The sequence below is a fragment of the Lepisosteus platostomus genome, chromosome 26, assembly GCF_059453375.1.
Source record: "Lepisosteus platostomus isolate fLepPlt1 chromosome 26, fLepPlt1.hap1, whole genome shotgun sequence".
In the NCBI taxonomy this organism is placed as follows: Eukaryota; Metazoa; Chordata; class Actinopteri; order Semionotiformes; family Lepisosteidae; genus Lepisosteus; species Lepisosteus platostomus.
This window is the reverse complement of record NC_142636.1, coordinates 3399507-3418681: the sequence shown is the minus strand read 5'-3', so window position 1 is coordinate 3418681 and position 19175 is coordinate 3399507. Positions and strand designations below refer to the sequence as shown.

General features: G+C 49.1%; 9 non-coding genes across 9 annotated transcripts; 5 read left to right on the top strand and 4 right to left on the bottom strand.

Annotated features, from left to right (window-relative positions):
• Positions 1 to 721: 721 nt before the first annotated feature.
• On the top strand, positions 722 to 804 carry trnal-cag (transfer RNA leucine (anticodon CAG)). The gene has a single exon. It is a non-coding gene; the product is annotated as a tRNA-Leu (tRNA).
• A 2791-nt stretch (positions 805 to 3595) lies between these two features.
• trnak-cuu (transfer RNA lysine (anticodon CUU)) lies at positions 3596 to 3668 on the bottom strand. The gene has a single exon. It is a non-coding gene; the product is annotated as a tRNA-Lys (tRNA).
• Positions 3669 to 4840: 1172 nt separating this feature from the next.
• Positions 4841 to 4923, top strand: trnal-cag (transfer RNA leucine (anticodon CAG)). Its single transcript has one exon. It is a non-coding gene; the product is annotated as a tRNA-Leu (tRNA).
• Positions 4924 to 7714: 2791 nt separating this feature from the next.
• Positions 7715 to 7787, bottom strand: trnak-cuu (transfer RNA lysine (anticodon CUU)). The gene has a single exon. It is a non-coding gene; the product is annotated as a tRNA-Lys (tRNA).
• A 1172-nt stretch (positions 7788 to 8959) lies between these two features.
• Positions 8960 to 9042, top strand: trnal-cag (transfer RNA leucine (anticodon CAG)). The gene has a single exon. It is a non-coding gene; the product is annotated as a tRNA-Leu (tRNA).
• Positions 9043 to 11833: 2791 nt separating this feature from the next.
• Positions 11834 to 11906, bottom strand: trnak-cuu (transfer RNA lysine (anticodon CUU)). The gene has a single exon. It is a non-coding gene; the product is annotated as a tRNA-Lys (tRNA).
• A 1172-nt stretch (positions 11907 to 13078) lies between these two features.
• trnal-cag (transfer RNA leucine (anticodon CAG)) lies at positions 13079 to 13161 on the top strand. The gene has a single exon. It is a non-coding gene; the product is annotated as a tRNA-Leu (tRNA).
• A 2791-nt stretch (positions 13162 to 15952) lies between these two features.
• On the bottom strand, positions 15953 to 16025 carry trnak-cuu (transfer RNA lysine (anticodon CUU)). Its single transcript has one exon. It is a non-coding gene; the product is annotated as a tRNA-Lys (tRNA).
• A 1172-nt stretch (positions 16026 to 17197) lies between these two features.
• trnal-cag (transfer RNA leucine (anticodon CAG)) lies at positions 17198 to 17280 on the top strand. The gene has a single exon. It is a non-coding gene; the product is annotated as a tRNA-Leu (tRNA).
• Positions 17281 to 19175: the final 1895 nt, after the last annotated feature.

The following is a 19175-nucleotide window of genomic DNA, read 5'->3' as shown; positions in this document are numbered from 1 at the left end:
TTTACTACTTCCAGTGGGCCTTTGAATGCTCTGCTAAGTAGAGACGTGACATAATTACTAATGCGACCGAGTGTGCTGGCTGTTCCTGGTTCGTAATGATTAACGCGAGAAATCAATATAAACATAACTGCTTCGATTTCGAGGTTCAGTTGAAGCTTTCAAAGAAACTATCAAAGACCTCAGAACAACCGAAGACACATTTGGTCATCTCCGTATTGGTGAAGATTAAAGAGTCCCGCAAGTGTCAAGCTTGCACAAACACACACGAGAGAGAAACTCAGGACAGAATTTAAAGAAAGGGAGATGCAGACTATTTGAAGGCACTTTGCTAACCCAATGGCATGCTTAGGAATCGTGCATAGGACACACGTAGCAGAGGATGGTTTCGATCCATCGACCTCTGGGTTATGGGCCCAGCACGCTTCCGCTGCGCCACTCTGCTGACGGCCTCTCTGCGTGTGGCGCACAACTGCTCTTTTTATTTCCTACATAAGTGATGAAAGAGTTGAAAGTTTCAACGACAAACGCAGACGTCACTTTGAGCGCTTGGTGTTGTAGCACAAATCATCACATGCTGCTCTACACTGGATTATAAAAGCCGACACATTTTCCAAACATTTTAATGCTGGAGTCACACTGTAGTATTAATAACAGTGCGATACTCGAGGAGCGTAGTGGGATCGCGGTGGCTCATCAGACCGCCCCGGGACAGGGGGCCCGCGTCAGGATGGCCGAGCAGTCTAAGGCGCTGCGTTCAGGTCGCAGTCTCCCCTGGAGGCGTGGGTTCGAATCCCACTCCTGACAAAAAGCTTGCTCAGTGCCGTCTCCAGTCGGGTGCAAATGGGTGAAGCAGCCTGACGCAGGGAACGTGCGCCGATAGGCGTAGGTGTATCCCCTGCCTCTTCCGATTTAGCTCGTGCTCCATAGGATGGAAGCGGATGCTCTGGCTTTTTGACTCGAATATAACCTGATCACAACAGAAGGCCGTGCAGCCCAGTGCTGGTTTAAGAATGCCTCGTGTCTTCAGGCCCCTATTCCTTCAGGTTACCCCTTTGGAATAGTCGTCCGAAAAAGACGGGAAAGGAAAAGCATGTAAGCTCCCACACACTGCGTTAGCATTAGCGGTTGGAATCTGATGGGAGAAAAGCAACCTGGCTCGCCGTCAAGCAATCCATCCCTGGTCTCCCACGTGACAGGCGGGGATACGCACCACTATACTAACGAGGAGCGCTTGCTTGGCGCTTGAAGACACTTCCTCTTGCGGCTACTACTGTTTCCGGTTTCGTCTTTTCTTTTCATTCCTCCCAGAGGAGCGCATGAAAACGTTTCCATCTGCGCCATCCTCACCCCTCCAATGCTATGGTCCCTGCTCCTCCTGGTGCACTGCAAACACTCATTCAGCCGGTTCTTTCAGTTTGAATAATTAGGTCTTCAAAGGCTGGAAGTAGGGCGCAAAAGACATGCCAATGCCAAAAGCGTGGCTGTGTGCTTCCAGCTGTGAAATGTCACTGGTGGATGTTGAAGACATTACTTCCAAGGCAGCAGGTCCAAGCGATTTAGCGTTTGTACAAGAAGCAGGAAGAGAGAAACGGCACTCCGCCTTTTTCTGGGCAGGCCGAAGCGACAGGAGAAGGGCGCCGTAGTGGGCAGGATTCGAGCCGACGCGGGGAGACCCCAATGGCTTTCTAGCCCATCGCCTTAACCGCTCGGCCACGACTACAGGGAGCGCCGCCGCCGCCGGCTTGCGATCATTTAACACGGAGGGCGAGGCGGCGGCGGTAACCTTTTTCAATGTCGCTCTCCGCTTCCCCCCAAAAAAAAGCCAAATGACATGCTAGCACTCGGACACCCTTCAGAAGACTGAAGGGTGGCTTAAAGCTGGAAGGATTAGGTCTCCCCGTTCCGACGCGACAATCGAACTTCCTTAGGCAGAGAGAAAGCAACATCGAGGAGCGTCAACAAGACTTTAGAAGCTGCGCCACACGCCACTTTCAGTCGCAGACACAGCAGTTTTAAAGGCAGGAATCGCCTTTGCGAACGCCATGAGAAACAGAACGCAAGCTCAGGTCCTGCGGTTTAACAAACAGCCACGGCTTTCATGCGACTGGACATTTCTTTTCTGGAGCGAATTCACTTTCAACTTCAAGAAATTCACACAACTTGCGAAATACGAAATACAAATCTGGCTCATCGCTGCACAAGAAATACCGCCGGCTGGCAAGAAAATGACAACGGTGTTTTTCCTTAACGAAAAACTTCCCATGGAGAAAAACAACGGCTGTGCGTCTCTGTCGGCTTGATTCAGTTTAATGCAAGTATTCATTCTCCTCCTGGAAAATACAGCTTGCGAAAGATGAAATACAATTCTTGGCTTTTCTGGGTGAGTGCAGAAGAAATCCTGCCGGCTGGCAGAAGAATTCCAGCCTTTTTTACTCTTTAACCAGAAACTTGCGAATGATACAAAGCAAGCGGGGTGCGTTTCTGTGCAGCTGTTAACTGAACAGCTGCTGCTTCAAGCCCACCCAGGGCTCATTCCGATTTCAACATCATGCCCCCTGAAGGTAGACTGGATTTCTTTGCGAAGCATTCACCTTTTGGACGTTTCAGGAAAGGTGCGTGTCGATGCCAGACTTGAAAAGCTTTCCATACAAAGAAACAACATAGTGCTTTTGATTGATGGGAAACGGCAAGAGCGGTTTGAGCAGCTCCGGCCTCTCAACCGCTTTACAATGTGATCGGCACCTCGGTAGCCAGTTTAGAAGGCTGAAAAGGATGCTGGAAGCACAGCGACGTTCTAAAACCAGCGCTTGAAAAGCATCTGCATACATAAAATGTCCATTTCCCCAAAGCTGAATCTGCATCTTCAGAAGATTGTCAGCTATACGTTTTCGTTCTTTGTTTCCTTTTTTTACGACAAGCTTTCGAGAAATGAACTGTCTATTGTGATGAAGGCTGCATTAGAAATTGTGCATCTAGCTTAGTTCAATGAAATCGGGAGGTGCACCTGTCTCAAGCGGATGGCTCTTTGCAGGCACACTACGGAAACCTGCGGGCGCAAGTTGGGAGAAGTGACTCTTGCAGAGTGTTGAGCTTCGAGAAGAGGGCTCCGCTCAGGAAGATATTTCCACATGTTGAAGAGTCGCTTTTCGCCCTTTCTTTCCCACATTTTTCCAGTGCGGTTATTGATCGCGTTCAAAATGTTTTCCCAACGTACGTGTTACCTGCAAAATCACAGTGAAACTGTTATGCCCAAAAGATTCCTAATAGTTATTGTATTAGAATAGCTCTCCAATTTCTTAGCCTTCGTACACGCAATGTTTAAGGAAACGCTAGAGTAAATGAAACTGTAAATAGACAGGAGCTCTTCTTAGTTTTCATACAAGTTATGATGGCTGCAGCTCCTATCTGCGTCCGGGTGACCGGAGCCAAGGGATTATCTGCGGAACCCTTGATTTATCTCTCGGGCAAGGAGCTAGATACGCCCTTTTCATCTCGGTTTGATCACACCTGTGCATTAAAACGCAGTGCTCGGTACCATCGAGGTGTAAGAGGTTCAAGGATGAGCGGGAAACTTTGTTAATAAGGAGACGGGCACCGCCCAACGTGGGGCTCGAACCCACGACCCTGAGATTAAGAGTCTCATGCTCTACCGACTGAGCTAGCCGGGCGCCGGTGGAGCTGGTGGTTAACTTGTCCCTGTTGACGGCAATTTGACAAGGTATACTTCCTGGCTTTTCATCATGTGCTGACCGGATTCGAGAGTAGCACACCCTGTTCTTTGTTGATTACTGTACCTCCAGCAGCGCAAATGTCAGTAATCATTGAAATGTACGACCTACAATCTCCTCAGCATGCCCGCGTGGACTCCTCAGTGATCATCCTTCTACGTTCTGCTGTAGTTTTCATGCAAGTGAAAACCGTGCTCCAAATAACAGCGGCACAGTTGTATCCTGCGGTAAGCATTCTTCTAATTCCATCGTTTTGCTCCAGGTAAAAGGTAGCGCATCATAGTGTTGATATTCCAAGGTTTCAGAGTCCGTATTGGATGGCTTGGATGCAGACATCGCTCAGAGCTCCCAGTATGATTTTCCCGAGTTCAGTTTTGCAGTGTTTTAGTGCTTTACTACTTCCAGTGGGCCTTTGAATGCTCTGCTAAGTAGAGACGTGACATAATTACTAATGCGACCGAGTGTGCTGGCTGTTCCTGGTTCGTAATGATTAACGCGAGAAATCAATATAAACATAACTGCTTCGATTTCGAGGTTCAGTTGAAGCTTTCAAAGAAACTATCAAAGACCTCAGAACAACCGAAGACACATTTGGTCATCTCCGTATTGGTGAAGATTAAAGAGTCCCGCAAGTGTCAAGCTTGCACAAACACACACGAGAGAGAAACTCAGGACAGAATTTAAAGAAAGGGAGATGCAGACTATTTGAAGGCACTTTGCTAACCCAATGGCATGCTTAGGAATCGTGCATAGGACACACGTAGCAGAGGATGGTTTCGATCCATCGACCTCTGGGTTATGGGCCCAGCACGCTTCCGCTGCGCCACTCTGCTGACGGCCTCACTGCGTGTGGCGCACAACTGCTCTTTTTATTTCCTACATAAGTGATGAAAGAGTTGAAAGTTTCAACGACAAACGCAGACGTCACTTTGAGCGCTTGGTGTTGTAGCACAAATCATCACATGCTGCTCTACACTGGATTATAAAAGCCGACACATTTTCCAAACATTTTAATGCTGGAGTCACACTGTAGTATTAATAACAGTGCGATACTCGAGGAGCGTAGTGGGATCGCGGTGGCTCATCAGACCGCCCCGGGACAGGGGGCCCGCGTCAGGATGGCCGAGCGGTCTAAGGCGCTGCGTTCAGGTCGCAGTCTCCCCTGGAGGCGTGGGTTCGAATCCCACTCCTGACAAAAAGCTTGCTCAGTGCCGTCTCCAGTCGGGTGCAAATGGCTGAAGCAGCCTGACGCAGGGAACGTGCGCCGATAGGCGTAGGTGTATCCCCTGCCTCTTCCGATTTAGCTCGTGCTCCATAGGATGGAAGCGGATGCTCTGGCTTTTTGACTCGAATATAACCGGATCACAACAGAAGGCCGTGCAGCCCAGTGCTGGTTTAAGAATGCCTCGTGTCTTCAGGCCCCTATTCCTTCAGGTTACCCCTTTGGAATAGTCGTCCGAAAAAGACGGGAAAGGAAAAGCATGTAAGCTCCCACACACTGCGTTAGCATTAGCGGTTGGAATCTGATGGGAGAAAAGCAACCTGGCTCGCCGTCAAGCAATCCATCCCTGGTCTCCCACGTGACAGGCGGGGATACGCACCACTATACTAACGAGGAGCGCTTGCTTGGCGCTTGAAGACACTTCCTCTTGCGGCTACTACTGTTTCCGGTTTCGTCTTTTCTTTTCATTCCTCCCAGAGGAGCGCATGAAAACGTTTCCATCTGCGCCATCCTCACCCCTCCAATGCTATGGTCCCTGCTCCTCCTGGTGCACTGCAAACACTCATTCAGCCGGTTCTTTCAGTTTGAATAATTAGGTCTTCAAAGGCTGGAAGTAGGGCGCAAAAGACATGCCAATGCCAAAAGCGTGGCTGTGTGCTTCCAGCTGTGAAATGTCACTGGTGGATGTTGAAGACATTACTTCCAAGGCAGCAGGTCCAAGCGATTTAGCGTTTGTACAAGAAGCAGGAAGAGAGAAACGGCACTCCGCCTTTTTCTGGGCAGGCCGAAGCGACAGGAGAAGGGCGCCGTAGTGGGCAGGATTCGAGCCGACGCGGGGAGACCCCAATGGCTTTCTAGCCCATCGCCTTAACCGCTCGGCCACGACTACAGGGAGCGCCGCCGCCGCCGGCTTGCGATCATTTAACACGGAGGGCGAGGCAGCGGCGGTAACCTTTTTCGATGTCGCTCTCCGTTTCCCCCCCAAAAAAAGCCAAATGACATGCTAGCACTCGGACACCCTTCAGAAGACTGAAGGGTGGCTTAAAGCTGGAAGGATTAGGTCTCCCCGTTCCGACGCGACAATCGAACTTCCTTAGGCAGAGAGAAAGCAACATCGAGGAGCGTCAACAAGACTTTAGAAGCTGCGCCACACGCCACTTTCAGTCGCAGACACAGCAGTTTTAAAGGCAGGAATCGCCTTTGCGAACGCCATGAGAAACAGAACGCAAGCTCAGGTCCTGCGGTTTAACAAACAGCCACGGCTTTCATGCGACTGGACATTTCTTTTCTGGAGCGAATTCACTTTCAACTTCAAGAAATTCACACAACTTGCGAAATACGAAATACAAATCTGGCTCATCGCTGCACAAGAAATACCGCCGGCTGGCAAGAAAATGACAACGGTGTTTTTCCTTAACGAAAAACTTCCCATGGAGAAAAACAACGGCTGTGCGTCTCTGTCGGCTTGATTCAGTTTAATGCAAGTATTCATTCTCCTCCTGGAAAATACAGCTTGCGAAAGATGAAATACAATTCTTGGCTTTTCTGGGTGAGTGCAGAAGAAATCCTGCCGGCTGGCAGAAGAATTCCAGCCTTTTTTACTCTTTAACCAGAAACTTGCGAATGATACAAAGCAAGCGGGGTGCGTTTCTGTGCAGCTGTTAACTGAACAGCTGCTGCTTCAAGCCCACCCAGGGCTCATTCCGATTTCAACATCATGCCCCCTGAAGGTAGACTGGATTTCTTTGCGAAGCATTCACCTTTTGGACGTTTCAGGAAAGGTGCGTGTCGATGCCAGACTTGAAAAGCTTTCCATACAAAGAAACAACATAGTGCTTTTGATTGATGGGAAACGGCAAGAGCGGTTTGAGCAGCTCCGGCCTCTCAACCGCTTTACAATGTGATCGGCACCTCGGTAGCCAGTTTAGAAGGCTGAAAAGGATGCTGGAAGCACAGCGACGTTCTAAAACCAGCGCTTGAAAAGCATCTGCATACATAAAATGTCCATTTCCCCAAAGCTGAATCTGCATCTTCAGAAGATTGTCAGCTATACGTTTTCGTTCTTTGTTTCCTTTTTTTACGACAAGCTTTCGAGAAATGAACTGTCTATTGTGATGAAGGCTGCATTAGAAATTGTGCATCTAGCTTAGTTCAATGAAATCGGGAGGTGCACCTGTCTCAAGCGGATGGCTCTTTGCAGGCACACTACGGAAACCTGCGGGCGCAAGTTGGGAGAAGTGACTCTTGCAGAGTGTTGAGCTTCGAGAAGAGGGCTCCGCTCAGGAAGATATTTCCACATGTTGAAGAGTCGCTTTTCGCCCTTTCTTTCCCACATTTTTCCAGTGCGGTTATTGATCGCGTTCAAAATGTTTTCCCAACGTACGTGTTACCTGCAAAATCACAGTGAAACTGTTATGCCGAAAAGATTCCTAATAGTTATTGTATTAGAATAGCTCTCCAATTTCTTAGCCTTCGTACACGCAATGTTTAAGGAAACGCTAGAGTAAATGAAACTGTAAATAGACAGGAGCTCTTCTTAGTTTTCATACAAGTTATGATGGCTGCAGCTCCTATCTGCGTCCGGGTGACCGGAGCCAAGGGATTATCTGCGGAACCCTTGATTTATCTCTCGGGCAAGGAGCTAGATACGCCCTTTTCATCTCGGTTTGATCACACCTGTGCATTAAAACGCAGTGCTCGGTACCATCGAGGTGTAAGAGGTTCAAGGATGAGCGGGAAACTTTGTTAATAAGGAGACGGGCACCGCCCAACGTGGGGCTCGAACCCACGACCCTGAGATTAAGAGTCTCATGCTCTACCGACTGAGCTAGCCGGGCGCCGGTGGAGCTGGTGGTTAACTTGTCCCTGTTGACGGCAATTTGACAAGGTATACTTCCTGGCTTTTCATCATGTGCTGACCGGATTCGAGAGTAGCACACCCTGTTCTTTGTTGATTACTGTACCGCCAGCAGCGCAAATGTCAGTAATCATTGAAATGTACGACCTACAATCTCCTCAGCATGCCCGCGTGGACTCCTCAGTGATCATCCTTCTACGTTCTGCTGTAGTTTTCATGCAAGTGAAAACCGTGCTCCAAATAACAGCGGCACAGTTGTATCCTGCGGTAAGCATTCTTCTAATTCCATCGTTTTGCTCCAGGTAAAAGGTAGCGCATCATAGTGTTGATATTCCAAGGTTTCAGAGTCCGTATTGGATGGCTTGGATGCAGACATCGCTCAGAGCTCCCAGTATGATTTTCCCGAGTTCAGTTTTGCAGTGTTTTAGTGCTTTACTACTTCCAGTGGGCCTTTGAATGCTCTGCTAAGTAGAGACGTGACATAATTACTAATGCGACCGAGTGTGCTGGCTGTTCCTGGTTCGTAATGATTAACGCGAGAAATCAATATAAACATAACTGCTTCGATTTCGAGGTTCAGTTGAAGCTTTCAAAGAAACTATCAAAGACCTCAGAACAACCGAAGACACATTTGGTCATCTCCGTATTGGTGAAGATTAAAGAGTCCCGCAAGTGTCAAGCTTGCACAAACACACACGAGAGAGAAACTCAGGACAGAATTTAAAGAAAGGGAGATGCAGACTATTTGAAGGCACTTTGCTAACCCAATGGCATGCTTAGGAATCGTGCATAGGACACACGTAGCAGAGGATGGTTTCGATCCATCGACCTCTGGGTTATGGGCCCAGCACGCTTCCGCTGCGCCACTCTGCTGACGGCCTCACTGCGTGTGGCGCACAACTGCTCTTTTTATTTCCTACATAAGTGATGAAAGAGTTGAAAGTTTCAACGACAAACGCAGACGTCACTTTGAGCGCTTGGTGTTGTAGCACAAATCATCACATGCTGCTCTACACTGGATTATAAAAGCCGACACATTTTCCAAACATTTTAATGCTGGAGTCACACTGTAGTATTAATAACAGTGCGATACTCGAGGAGCGTAGTGGGATCGCGGTGGCTCATCAGACCGCCCCGGGACAGGGGGCCCGCGTCAGGATGGCCGAGCGGTCTAAGGCGCTGCGTTCAGGTCGCAGTCTCCCCTGGAGGCGTGGGTTCGAATCCCACTCCTGACAAAAAGCTTGCTCAGTGCCGTCTCCAGTCGGGTGCAAATGGCTGAAGCAGCCTGACGCAGGGAACGTGCGCCGATAGGCGTAGGTGTATCCCCTGCCTCTTCCGATTTAGCTCGTGCTCCATAGGATGGAAGCGGATGCTCTGGCTTTTTGACTCGAATATAACCGGATCACAACAGAAGGCCGTGCAGCCCAGTGCTGGTTTAAGAATGCCTCGTGTCTTCAGGCCCCTATTCCTTCAGGTTACCCCTTTGGAATAGTCGTCCGAAAAAGACGGGAAAGGAAAAGCATGTAAGCTCCCACACACTGCGTTAGCATTAGCGGTTGGAATCTGATGGGAGAAAAGCAACCTGGCTCGCCGTCAAGCAATCCATCCCTGGTCTCCCACGTGACAGGCGGGGATACGCACCACTATACTAACGAGGAGCGCTTGCTTGGCGCTTGAAGACACTTCCTCTTGCGGCTACTACTGTTTCCGGTTTCGTCTTTTCTTTTCATTCCTCCCAGAGGAGCGCATGAAAACGTTTCCATCTGCGCCATCCTCACCCCTCCAATGCTATGGTCCCTGCTCCTCCTGGTGCACTGCAAACACTCATTCAGCCGGTTCTTTCAGTTTGAATAATTAGGTCTTCAAAGGCTGGGAGTAGGGCGCAAAAGACATGCCAATGCCAAAAGCGTGGCTGTGTGCTTCCAGCTGTGAAATGTCACTGGTGGATGTTGAAGACATTACTTCCAAGGCAGCAGGTCCAAGCGATTTAGCGTTTGTACAAGAAGCAGGAAGAGAGAAACGGCACTCCGCCTTTTTCTGGGCAGGCCGAAGCGACAGGAGAAGGGCGCCGTAGTGGGCAGGATTCGAGCCGACGCGGGGAGACCCCAATGGCTTTCTAGCCCATCGCCTTAACCGCTCGGCCACGACTACAGGGAGCGCCGCCGCCGCCGGCTTGCGATCATTTAACACGGAGGGCGAGGCAGCGGCGGTAACCTTTTTCGATGTCGCTCTCCGTTTCCCCCCAAAAAAAAGCCAAATGACATGCTAGCACTCGGACACCCTTCAGAAGACTGAAGGGTGGCTTAAAGCTGGAAGGATTAGGTCTCCCCGTTCCGACGCGACAATCGAACTTCCTTAGGCAGAGAGAAAGCAACATCGAGGAGCGTCAACAAGACTTTAGAAGCTGCGCCACACGCCACTTTCAGTCGCAGACACAGCAGTTTTAAAGGCAGGAATCGCCTTTGCGAACGCCATGAGAAACAGAACGCAAGCTCAGGTCCTGCGGTTTAACAAACAGCCACGGCTTTCATGCGACTGGACATTTCTTTTCTGGAGCGAATTCACTTTCAACTTCAAGAAATTCACACAACTTGCGAAATACGAAATACAAATCTGGCTCATCGCTGCACAAGAAATACCGCCGGCTGGCAAGAAAATGACAACGGTGTTTTTCCTTAACGAAAAACTTCCCATGGAGAAAAACAACGGCTGTGCGTCTCTGTCGGCTTGATTCAGTTTAATGCAAGTATTCATTCTCCTCCTGGAAAATACAGCTTGCGAAAGATGAAATACAATTCTTGGCTTTTCTGGGTGAGTGCAGAAGAAATCCTGCCGGCTGGCAGAAGAATTCCAGCCTTTTTTACTCTTTAACCAGAAACTTGCGAATGATACAAAGCAAGCGGGGTGCGTTTCTGTGCAGCTGTTAACTGAACAGCTGCTGCTTCAAGCCCACCCAGGGCTCATTCCGATTTCAACATCATGCCCCCTGAAGGTAGACTGGATTTCTTTGCGAAGCATTCACCTTTTGGACGTTTCAGGAAAGGTGCGTGTCGATGCCAGACTTGAAAAGCTTTCCATACAAAGAAACAACATAGTGCTTTTGATTGATGGGAAACGGCAAGAGCGGTTTGAGCAGCTCCGGCCTCTCAACCGCTTTACAATGTGATCGGCACCTCGGTAGCCAGTTTAGAAGGCTGAAAAGGATGCTGGAAGCACAGCGACGTTCTAAAACCAGCGCTTGAAAAGCATCTGCATACATAAAATGTCCATTTCCCCAAAGCTGAATCTGCATCTTCAGAAGATTGTCAGCTATACGTTTTCGTTCTTTGTTTCCTTTTTTTACGACAAGCTTTCGAGAAATGAACTGTCTATTGTGATGAAGGCTGCATTAGAAATTGTGCATCTAGCTTAGTTCAATGAAATCGGGAGGTGCACCTGTCTCAAGCGGATGGCTCTTTGCAGGCACACTACGGAAACCTGCGGGCGCAAGTTGGGAGAAGTGACTCTTGCAGAGTGTTGAGCTTCGAGAAGAGGGCTCCGCTCAGGAAGATATTTCCACATGTTGAAGAGTCGCTTTTCGCCCTTTCTTTCCCACATTTTTCCAGTGCGGTTATTGATCGCGTTCAAAATGTTTTCCCAACGTACGTGTTACCTGCAAAATCACAGTGAAACTGTTATGCCGAAAAGATTCCTAATAGTTATTGTATTAGAATAGCTCTCCAATTTCTTAGCCTTCGTACACGCAATGTTTAAGGAAACGCTAGAGTAAATGAAACTGTAAATAGACAGGAGCTCTTCTTAGTTTTCATACAAGTTATGATGGCTGCAGCTCCTATCTGCGTCCGGGTGACCGGAGCCAAGGGATTATCTGCGGAACCCTTGATTTATCTCTCGGGCAAGGAGCTAGATACGCCCTTTTCATCTCGGTTTGATCACACCTGTGCATTAAAACGCAGTGCTCGGTACCATCGAGGTGTAAGAGGTTCAAGGATGAGCGGGAAACTTTGTTAATAAGGAGACGTGCACCGCCCAACGTGGGGCTCGAACCCACGACCCTGAGATTAAGAGTCTCATGCTCTACCGACTGAGCTAGCCGGGCGCCGGTGGAGCTGGTGGTTAACTTGTCCCTGTTGACGGCAATTTGACAAGGTATACTTCCTGGCTTTTCATCATGTGCTGACCGGATTCGAGAGTAGCACACCCTGTTCTTTGTTGATTACTGTACCTCCAGCAGCGCAAATGTCAGTAATCATTGAAATGTACGACCTACAATCTCCTCAGCATGCCCGCGTGGACTCCTCAGTGATCATCCTTCTACGTTCTGCTGTAGTTTTCATGCAAGTGAAAACCGTGCTCCAAATAACAGCGGCACAGTTGTATCCTGCGGTAAGCATTCTTCTAATTCCATCGTTTTGCTCCAGGTAAAAGGTAGCGCATCATAGTGTTGATATTCCAAGGTTTCAGAGTCCGTATTGGATGGCTTGGATGCAGACATCGCTCAGAGCTCCCAGTATGATTTTCCCGAGTTCAGTTTTGCAGTGTTTTAGTGCTTTACTACTTCCAGTGGGCCTTTGAATGCTCTGCTAAGTAGAGACGTGACATAATTACTAATGCGACCGAGTGTGCTGGCTGTTCCTGGTTCGTAATGATTACAGTGAGAAATCAATATAAACATAACTGCTTCGATTTCGAGGTTCAGTTGAAGCTTTCAAAGAAACTATCAAAGACCTCAGAACAACCGAAGACACATTTGGTCATCTCCGTATTGGTGAAGATTAAAGAGTCCCGCAAGTGTCAAGCTTGCACAAACACACACGAGAGAGAAACTCAGGACAGAATTTAAAGAAAGGGAGATGCAGACTATTTGAAGGCACTTTGCTAACCCAATGGCATGCTTATGAATCGTGCATAGGACACACGTAGCAGAGGATGGTTTCGATCCATCGACCTCTGGGTTATGGGCCCAGCACACTTCCGCTGCGCCACTCTGCTGACGGCCTCTCTGCGTGTGGCGCACAACTGCTCTTTTTATTTCCTACATAAGTGATGAAAGAGTTGAAAGTTTCAACGACAAACGCAGACGTCACTTTGAGCGCTTGGTGTTGTAGCACAAATCATCACATGCTGCTCTACACTGGATTATAAAAGCCGACACATTTTCCAAACATTTTAATGCTGGAGTCACACTGTAGTATTAATAACAGTGCGATACTCGAGGAGCGTAGTGGGATCGCGGTGGCTCATCAGACCGCCCCGGGACAGGGGGCCCGCGTCAGGATGGCCGAGCGGTCTAAGGCGCTGCGTTCAGGTCACAGTCTCCCCTGGAGGCGTGGGTTCGAATCCCACTCCTGACAAAAAGCTTGCTCAGTGCCGTCTCCAGTCGGGTGCAAATGGGTGAAGCAGCCTGACGCAGGGAACGTGCGCCGATAGGCGTAGGTGTATCCCCTGCCTCTTCCGATTTAGCTCGTGCTCCATAGGATGGAAGCGGATGCTCTGGCTTTTTGACTCGAATATAACCTGATCACAACAGAAGGCCGTGCAGCCCAGTGCTGGTTTAAGAATGCCTCGTGTCTTCAGGCCCCTATTCCTTCAGGTTACCCCTTTGGAATAGTCGTCCGAAAAAGACGGGAAAGGAAAAGCATGTAAGCTCCCACACACTGCGTTAGCATTAGCGGTTGGAATCTGATGGGAGAAAAGCAACCTGGCTCGCCGTCAAGCAATCCATCCCTGGTCTCCCACGTGACAGGCGGGGATACGCACCACTATACTAACGAGGAGCGCTTGCTTGGCGCTTGAAGACACTTCCTCTTGCGGCTACTACTGTTTCCGGTTTCGTCTTTTCTTTTCATTCCTCCCAGAGGAGCGCATGAAAACGTTTCCATCTGCGCCATCTTCACCCCTCCAATGCTATGGTCCCTGCTCCTCCTGGTGCACTGCAAACACTCATTCAGCCGGTTCTTTCAGTTTGAATAATTAGGTCTTCAAAGGCTGGAAGTAGGGCGCAAAAGACATGCCAATGCCAAAAGCGTGGCTGTGTGCTTCCAGCTGTGAAATGTCACTGGTGGATGTTGAAGACATTACTTCCAAGGCAGCAGGTCCAAGCGATTTAGCGTTTGTACAAGAAGCAGGAAGAGAGAAACGGCACTCCGCCTTTTTCTGGGCAGGCCGAAGCGACAGGAGAAGGGCGCCGTAGTGGGCAGGATTCGAGCCGACGCGGGGAGACCCCAATGGCTTTCTAGCCCATCGCCTTAACCGCTCGGCCACGACTACAGGGAGCGCCGCCGCCGCCGGCTTGCGATCATTTAACACGGAGGGCGAGGCGGCGGCGGTAACCTTTTTCAATGTCGCTCTCCGCTTCCCCCCAAAAAAAAGCCAAATGACATGCTAGCACTCGGACACCCTTCAGAAGACTGAAGGGTGGCTTAAAGCTGGAAGGATTAGGTCTCCCCGTTCCGACGCGACAATCGAACTTCCTTAGGCAGAGAGAAAGCAACATCGAGGAGCGTCAACAAGACTTTAGAAGCTGCGCCACACGCCACTTTCAGTCGCAGTCACAGCAGTTTTAAAGGCAGGAATCGCCTTTGCGAACGCCATGAGAAACAGAACGCAAGCTCAGGTCCTGCGGTTTAACAAACAGCCACGGCTTTCATGCGACTGGACATTTCTTTTCTGGAGCGAATTCACTTTCAACTTCAAGAAATTCACACAACTTGCGAAATACGAAATACAAATCTGGCTCATCGCTGCACAAGAAATACCGCCGGCTGGCAAGAAAATGACAACGGTGTTTTTCCTTAACGAAAAACTTCCCATGGAGAAAAACAACGGCTGTGCGTCTCTGTCGGCTTGATTCAGTTTAATGCAAGTATTCATTCTCCTCCTGGAAAATACAGCTTGCGAAAGATGAAATACAATTCTTGGCTTTTCTGGGTGAGTGCAGAAGAAATCCTGCCGGCTGGCAGAAGAATTCCAGCCTTTTTTACTCTTTAACCAGAAACTTGCGAATGATACAAAGCAAGCGGGGTGCGTTTCTGTGCAGCTGTTAACTGAACAGCTGCTGCTTCAAGCCCACCCAGGGCTCATTCCGATTTCAACATCATGCCCCCTGAAGGTAGACTGGATTTCTTTGCGAAGCATTCACCTTTTGGACGTTTCAGGAAAGGTGCGTGTCGATGCCAGACTTGAAAAGCTTTCCATACAAAGAAACAACATAGTGCTTTTGATTGATGGGAAACGGCAAGAGCGGTTTGAGCAGCTCCGGCCTCTCAACCGCTTTACAATGTGATCGGCACCTCGGTAGCCAGTTTAGAAGGCTGAAAAGGATGCTGGAAGCACAGCGACGTTCTAAAACCAGCGCTTGAAAAGCATCTGCATACATAAAATGTCCATTTCCCCAAAGCTGAATCTGCATCTTCAGAAGATTGTCAGCTATACGTTTTCGTTCTTTGTTTCCTTTTTTTACGACAAGCTTTCGAGAAATGAACTGTCTATTGTGATGAAGGCTGCATTAGAAATTGTGCATCTAGCTTAGTTCAATGAAATCGGGAGGTGCACCTGTCTCAAGCGGATGGCTCTTTGCAGGCACACTACGGAAACCTGCGGGCGCAAGTTGGGAGAAGTGACTCTTGCAGAGTGTTGAGCTTCGAGAAGAGGGCTCCGCTCAGGAAGATATTTCCACATGTTGAAGAGTCGCTTTTCGCCCTTTCTTTCCCACATTTTTCCAGTGCGGTTATTGATCGCGTTCAAAATGTTTTCCCAACGTACGTGTTACCTGCAAAATCACAGTGAAACTGTTATGCCGAAAAGATTCCTAATAGTTATTGTATTAGAATAGCTCTCCAATTTCTTAGCCTTCGTACACGCAATGTTTAAGGAAACGCTAGAGTAAATGAAACTGTAAATAGACAGGAGCTCTTCTTAGTTTTCATACAAGTTATGATGGCTGCAGCTCCTATCTGCGTCCGGGTGACCGGAGCCAAGGGATTATCTGAGGAACCCTTGATTTATCTCTCGGGCAAGGAGCTAGATACGCCCTTTTCATCTCGGTTTGATCACACCTGTGCATTAAAACGCAGTGCTCGGTACCATCGAGGTGTAAGAGGTTCAAGGATGAGCGGGAAACTTTGTTAATAAGGAGACGGGCACCGCCCAACGTGGGGCTCGAACCCACGACCCTGAGATTAAGAGTCTCATGCTCTACCGACTGAGCTAGCCGGGCGCCGGTGGAGCTGGTGGTTAACTTGTCCCTGTTGACGGCAATTTGACAAGGTATACTTCCTGGCTTTTCATCATGTGCTGACCGGATTCGAGAGTAGCACACCCTGTTCTTTGTTGATTACTGTACCGCCAGCAGCGCAAATGTCAGTAATCATTGAAATGTACGACCTACAATCTCCTCAGCATGCCCGCGTGGACTCCTCAGTGATCATCCTTCTACGTTCTGCTGTAGTTTTCATGCAAGTGAAAACCGTGCTCCAAATAACAGCGGCACAGTTGTATCCTGCGGTAAGCATTCTTCTAATTCCATCGTTTTGCTCCAGGTAAAAGGTAGCGCATCATAGTGTTGATATTCCAAGGTTTCAGAGTCCGTATTGGATGGCTTGGATGCAGACATCGCTCAGAGCTCCCAGTATGATTTTCCCGAGTTCAGTTTTGCAGTGTTTTAGTGCTTTACTACTTCCAGTGGGCCTTTGAATGCTCTGCTAAGTAGAGACGTGACATAATTACTAATGCGACCGAGTGTGCTGGCTGTTCCTGGTTCGTAATGATTAACGCGAGAAATCAATATAAACATAACTGCTTCGATTTCGAGGTTCAGTTGAAGCTTTCAAAGAAACTATCAAAGACCTCAGAACAACCGAAGACACATTTGGTCATCTCCGTATTGGTGAAGATTAAAGAGTCCCGCAAGTGTCAAGCTTGCACAAACACACACGAGAGAGAAACTCAGGACAGAATTTAAAGAAAGGGAGATGCAGACTATTTGAAGGCACTTTGCTAACCCAATGGCATGCTTAGGAATCGTGCATAGGACACACGTAGCAGAGGATGGTTTCGATCCATCGACCTCTGGGTTATGGGCCCAGCACGCTTCCGCTGCGCCACTCTGCTGACGGCCTCACTGCGTGTGGCGCACAACTGCTCTTTTTATTTCCTACATAAGTGATGAAAGAGTTGAAAGTTTCAACGACAAACGCAGACGTCACTTTGAGCGCTTGGTGTTGTAGCACAAATCATCACATGCTGCTCTACACTGGATTATAAAAGCCGACACATTTTCCAAACATTTTAATGCTGGAGTCACACTGTAGTATTAATAACAGTGCGATACTCGAGGAGCGTAGTGGGATCGCGGTGGCTCATCAGACCGCCCCGGGACAGGGGGCCCGCGTCAGGATGGCCGAGCGGTCTAAGGCGCTGCGTTCAGGTCGCAGTCTCCCCTGGAGGCGTGGGTTCGAATCCCACTCCTGACAAAAAGCTTGCTCAGTGCCGTCTCCAGTCGGGTGCAAATGGCTGAAGCAGCCTGACGCAGGGAACGTGCGCCGATAGGCGTAGGTGTATCCCCTGCCTCTTCCGATTTAGCTCGTGCTCCATAGGATGGAAGCGGATGCTCTGGCTTTTTGACTCGAATATAACCGGATCACAACAGAAGGCCGTGCAGCCCAGTGCTGGTTTAAGAATGCCTCGTGTCTTCAGGCCCCTATTCCTTCAGGTTACCCCTTTGGAATAGTCGTCCGAAAAAGACGGGAAAGGAAAAGCATGTAAGCTCCCACACACTGCGTTAGCATTAGCGGTTGGAATCTGATGGGAGAAAAGCAACCTGGCTCGCCGTCAAGCAATCCATCCCTGGTCTCCCACGTGACAGGCGGGGATACGCACCACTATACTAACGAGGAGCGCTTGCTTGGCGCTTGAAGACACTTCCTCTTGCGGCTACTACTGTTTCCGGTTTCGTCTTTTCTTTTCATTCCTCCCAGAGGAGCGCATGAAAACGTTTCCATCTGCGCCATCCTCACCCCTCCAATGCTATGGTCCCTGCTCCTCCTGGTGCACTGCAAACACTCATTCAGCCGGTTCTTTCAGTTTGAATAATTAGGTCTTCAAAGGCTGGAAGTAGGGCGCAAAAGACATGCCAATGCCAAAAGCGTGGCTGTGTGCTTCCAGCTGTGAAATGTCACTGGTGGATGTTGAAGACATTACTTCCAAGGCAGCAGGTCCAAGCGATTTAGCGTTTGTACAAGAAGCAGGAAGAGAGAAACGGCACTCCGCCTTTTTCTGGGCAGGCCGAAGCGACAGGAGAAGGGCGCCGTAGTGGGCAGGATTCGAGCCGACGCGGGGAGACCCCAATGGCTTTCTAGCCCATCGCCTTAACCGCTCGGCCACGACTACAGGGAGCGCCGCCGCCGCCGGCTTGCGATCATTTAACACGGAGGGCGAGGCAGCGGCGGTAACCTTTTTCGATGTCGCTCTCCGTTTCCCCCCAAAAAAAAGCCAAATGACATGCTAGCACTCGGACACCCTTCAGAAGACTGAAGGGTGGCTTAAAGCTGGAAGGATTAGGTCTCCCCGTTCCGACGCGACAATCGAACTTCCTTAGGCAGAGAGAAAGCAACATCGAGGAGCGTCAACAAGACTTTAGAAGCTGCGCCACACGCCACTTTCAGTCGCAGACACAGCAGTTTTAAAGGCAGGAATCGCCTTTGCGAACGCCATGAGAAACAGAACGCAAGCTCAGGTCCTGCGGTTTAACAAACAGCCACGGCTTTCATGCGACTGGACATTTCTTTTCTGGAGCGAATTCACTTTCAACTTCAAGAAATTCACACAACTTGCGAAATACGAAATACAAATCTGGCTCATCGCTGCACAAGAAATACCGCCGGCTGGCAAGAAAATGACAACGGTGTTTTTCCTTAACGAAAAACTTCCCATGGAGAAAAACAACGGCTGTGCGTCTCTGTCGGCTTGATTCAGTTTAATGCAAGTATTCATTCTCCTCCTGGAAAATACAGCTTGCGAAAGATGAAATACAATTCTTGGCTTTTCTGGGTGAGTGCAGAAGAAATCCTGCCGGCTGGCAGAAGAATTCCAGCCTTTTTTACTCTTTAACCAGAAACTTGCGAATGATACAAAGCAAGCGGGGTGCGTTTCTGTGCAGCTGTTAACTGAACAGCTGCTGCTTCAAGCCCACCCAGGGCTCATTCCGATTTCAACATCATGCCCCCTGAAGGTAGACTGGATTTCTTTGCGAAGCATTCACCTTTTGGACGTTTCAGGAAAGGTGCGTGTCGATGCCAGACTTGAAAAGCTTTCCATACAAAGAAACAACATAGTGCTTTTGATTGATGGGAAACGGCAAGAGCGGTTT